Source organism: Heliangelus exortis, chromosome Z (assembly GCF_036169615.1).
Source record: "Heliangelus exortis chromosome Z, bHelExo1.hap1, whole genome shotgun sequence".
NCBI classification, from domain to species: Eukaryota; Metazoa; Chordata; class Aves; order Apodiformes; family Trochilidae; genus Heliangelus; species Heliangelus exortis.
Genome location: NC_092454.1, coordinates 14508767 through 14513595, shown reverse-complemented (window position 1 = coordinate 14513595; position 4829 = coordinate 14508767). Strand labels below are relative to the sequence as shown.

At 38.2% G+C, this 4829-nt stretch overlaps 1 long non-coding RNA gene across 2 annotated transcripts; it reads left to right on the top strand.

The window, feature by feature from the left end:
• The first annotated feature begins 489 nt into the window (after positions 1 to 489).
• Positions 490 to 4275, top strand: LOC139789819 (uncharacterized). 2 transcript variants are annotated; one of them, XR_011723256.1, is made up of 3 exons: positions 490 to 576; positions 1340 to 3411; positions 3492 to 4275. It is a non-coding gene; the product is annotated as an uncharacterized lncRNA (long non-coding RNA). The 2 variants fall into 2 exon arrangements; XR_011723255.1 differs by having other exon boundaries at positions 490 to 579.
• The last annotated feature ends 554 nt before the right edge of the window (positions 4276 to 4829 follow it).

Below are 4829 nucleotides of genomic sequence, written 5' to 3'. Positions count from 1 at the left end.
CAAGTTGAAAGGCTCACTAACCAGGTTTCTAGAAATAAAACAGGTACCCTTGTTTTGAGATTAATGTCAAACAAAGTGCCACACTTCTACAAGAACCATTTGTGTGTGCAAACATGAATGTTCACACATACTTACGAACAATCCTATTTTCAGTTAGACATCAGGAGTCTGGGTAACAGTGCTCAGAAATCTGCTGGCATTTTGATTGTCTGGCTTCGTATCAAATATGCTTAGCAAAGGAACCCTAAACCCAAAACAACAAAAAACCCAAGCAGACTAGTACTCTTTTTTATTATATTAGGCAGACATTTTGACTACTAACATTTAGTGTGGGAAGATACTAAACCTTACAGGCTTTATATATTCCTTATTTATACCTTTATCCAGAATGTGTATAGTGAAATATCTGCTCAGAAGACTGGAATCAGTTTAACTTGCAATTATTTCTGCATTACAGCAAGATGTTTGAGTGTACTGTAAAAGCTTTTGATTAATTATTTCTCTAGATAACTATTTACCTGTGATGGATCACAGATGAAACACCTGTAATTCAGTCTATTCTTCTTCCAGGACTTCGTGGTAAGTCTGAAAAAACAACACCATGGCATGAGTAAATATTTCCAAGTGCTCTTTTGTTGTTTTGCTTTAAATTTCCACTGGATCTGGATATTTGTGTTTCTTCCATCAGAAAAAAATGAATTCATGAAAAAATGAAGTGTTTTCATTGCTGGATTTTCCATGTAGGAGTTCCAAATGAGACCTCAGAATAATTAGAAATAACAGTAAAAAGAAAATAATATACTTTGATCTTCTTTGACCTTACTGAAACAGAAAGTTTCAGAAATTTTTAAAAAATCTGTTAATGGAAACTGTTTTTTTATGTCCACTTGAATCAGAAGATAATTTCTTATGGCAAGATTTCATTATTTTTTTTATCAATCAGTACCCTGTTAGCATCATATAAATACTCAAAACCCCCCAAACTTCAAAATCTTACAGTATGTAGCAGCATGGAGAATATGATTTGAAGGAGTTCCATGATTATTTTACCTTTGCATTTATCTTCTTGAAAAACAGTGAACCTTATGCAAGGCCCTCAAAAACATCACTAGGACAGAGAAAAATCCCTGACAGCACATGCTTCACACCAATACCTCTTGGTTAAACCTGCAGTACACAGCGTGCACCCTGAACAATTAAAGAGACAAACTCTTGTAGTGATAAAAATTGATAACAGGTATGCTGCTAAGACAGGCTTGGGCTAAATAGGAACCAAAGGCAGTTTGTTATCTGGATTTTAGCAGCCCTTATTTTCTACTTTTTTTTTTGTTTTTTCCAGAGCAAGCAGTATGGATTACATGACTGCCTGTGGAGGAGCCCTGCTTCCTGGTGCTCAGGAATATCACTTCTGTTAGCTCTGTTCCTTGTCAAAGGTTGGAAATAAGATACCTAGAGAAATTATCCAACCTGCACAATGCATTAACTTACTATCTGTCCCTATTTCTAATTATTAATATTCTTTTGTATGCTTGGCTGCTAAATCTCCCTGGAGTTTTGTGGAAATCTGCGGTTGGAAAATTGCATACCTTTGCTTTTGGAGCAAAAGACTACCTTTTTCATCCTGCTGATGCATCTCCAAACAGTATTTGCACTAGCGTGAAGTATCACCACATCATGTCTCCTAATTTTTTTTACGTTTTTCCAAATTTATGAATTGGTTGAAACAACCACCAATACTTAAGGCAATATCATCTGAAGTACAGAATGGAAAGAAGTTATCACTAACAAGTCCACACAGACCAGCCCCAGATTCTGCATATCCTTACAGCTTCAACATGCTTTAACACACAGCAAGAGTTAATAAGGTCTCATTGGCTGATATTTGTACAGAGAAAGGGCAGGAGATTGCAGTCACAAGTGATCTGGCCTTCAGCACTTCCAGAGAGCGGACATACATAGCTTCTCTGGGCAACCTGTGCCAGTGTCTCACCACCCTCACAGGAACCTGCTCTCCACTCTTCTTTTGATGCATGGTTGGCTTTCTGGGCTGCAAGTGCACCATGAAGGCTTCTTCTGAGATTTTCATCAGCCAATACCCCCAGGTCCCTCTCCTCAGGATCATTCTTAATCTGTTCTCTAGCCAGCCAGTCATGGTGCTTGGTATTGCCCTGACTCACATGCAGGCTCTTGCACTTGGCCTTCATGCTGATGAGCTTCATGAGGTTTACACAGGCACGCATCTCAAGCCTGTCAAGGACCCAATGGATGGCACCTCTTCCCGTCAGCGTGTTGACTGCACCGCACATCTTGGTGTCCATGTCACTGACAAAGATGTTAAACAGTGCTTTCCAAAGAATCTGTCGCTTCATATCAGATGATATTTCAGTTATTTTGGGAGTCAGGATCCAAAATCAACATGTTCTTTACAAATACATTGATACAAGTTGCAAACTACTACAGTTCAGTAGGAAAGAAATCAGGAAAGGAATGGTAGGCTGCAGGTTTTCAGACAAGACATTGGTTACTAAAACTGATCATAAACTGTATACAAAGTGGAAAAAAAATTCTGAACTTAATGACATAGCCAAACAGAAGTTCCACATCCGAGGCAGAAGGAATAATTCTTTCGCTTCAAGCAGTGCAGGCACGTTCTCAGCCATTTCCCAAGAGTAATGCAGTTCAAGTGGAGAGAGCGCGGAGGAGAGCTACAAACAGGCCAAAGGTCTAGAGAACATGACCCAGGAGAAATAAAACTATTTGTTTATTCTTAAACAGGAGAAAGGCTGTGGGGAAACATGATAACATCCTTCAAATATGTAAAAGGCTGTTGCAAAATGGGAGGTAATAACATCTACTGTGGATAGAATAAAAAATAACAGGCTTTAATTGCTAGCAAGTACATCTAAGTTAGGCACAAAGACATTGTAACAGTGAAAATAGTCAGCAACAAGTTATCTCAGGAGCTTCACAACCTTCTCTGTCACAACTATAAGAAGAGAGACAGGAATGTTTTATGACTACATTAGGAAATGTTTAGAAATCACAGAACTGGTCACAGAATCACAGAGTTATTGAGGCTGGAAAAGACCTCTGAGGTCATCCAGTCCTGCCCATGACCTGACACCACCACGCTGGCTAGACCATGGCACGGAGTGTCACATCCACCCTTTCCTTAAGCACCACAGGGGATAGAAATTCCATCACTTCCTTGGGCATAACTTACTTAGGATAGGAAGATGACATCTGGAAATCTTCCTTAATCTTCTTTAAACATCTATAACAAACTCCTGTAAATGTAAAATAACAAGAGGGAACAAGGGCAGAGTGATTATTTCTTTGAAACACAAGTCCAAATAAATGAAATGCAAAACATTTTAATTAGCTAAAATATTGGGACATCTTTTAGCAATGGTCTCTCTTTGGGTGATCCCTCAATTTCTTGTAATTTTGAGACATCCAGAAGTCTGGTTTTAGCCTACATTTGTGAGCAGCTGTCAGATGGATAGTCAAAGATATGATCATTTATCCTTATAACAGGACACAGTTGATCTACCTTCATTGCATTAAGCAAGGGAGCAGAAAAGAGATACTCATCTGGCCAATTTGCCCTTGTAAAAGTTGCTTCATTTGTCTTAGTCTCTTTTTATCAACAATATATCAATTATCAGCAATAACGTTCAATATCTTAAAACTTTTCTTAATCAACTGAAAGGTTTCTTTTAGCCTCCAATGAGAAAGAGAGAGTTCTTAGAAGCAGTGGGGTCTTTGGTCTAAGAAAAGAGTAAAAGTGTAGTCAGCTACTCAGCACTGTAGAAAGTTGCCAGTAGACACTGTTAAGTTGTGAAGAGGTAACTTAAAAATAAAGCAAAGCAAAAAACTCCAAACCAAACACAAAACCTCAAACACAAACAAAAACCAAAAAAGCCAAAAAAACACAACCAACCAATCAAATTTCAGATTTGCAGCTAAACACAGTGAGTAACAAACAGTGTCTTTAATGACTTCACTTAACAGGGGCTTCTCTACCATGCAAAAATATCCTGCATGCCTGTGTTGAACTATTACATCTGTAATTTAAAATAAAATACCGATTGTTTGCAGGGTTATTTTTAAATACAGTATTATGTGTTTCCCTGAGTCCACTTGTGTGCATACAGATAAGCATATCTTGCAAACACCTGCAGAATCATGGCCAATGTAAGGAAATAGAATTGTTGGATGTAACACAGAGATTATCAGAGTTTAGATGGATGTAATGGATAATAAATACTTTTTTAACACAAAAACCGCTGTCAGATCTGCAAGTATTTTCTGGGTCAGTTATTCATTGCTACTAACTGTGGTCTGTGGTTTTTGCTGATTTTTTTTTTTTTTTTTTTTTTTTTTCAGCTGTGAAAATACCCCATTTTGCAGGCAAGACAAGTGGGGGACATCCTGTTTCTCTATGTCAGTTTTGAAAGTGGAAGGCAATTGAATTGTAAAACCCCAAAGAACCCCAGTGCCTTAGAAAAGAATTCTGCCATTTTAGACAGTGAGACTGTGGTTTTGACCGGCTGTAGTTGAGTTGTTGCTGACAACAGTAAATTGGTGTCTTCAAATCTCTCTCCCAATCAGGGTTTTAGTTAGAAACTAACTTGTAGTTAGTCTAAACAATATATGGTTGGAGATCTGTGGAAGGTACCTGCAGACAGACAGAAATATGTAATTGTTGGGAGAATGAGGAAACATTAGATTTAAGTACCCCCTTCCTCCAGCAGCCTTGAGCCTACCTTCTGCAAAAACTGAGAGGACAGGGGGTTACCCTAGTGGCTACAATCGCTGTCTTATTG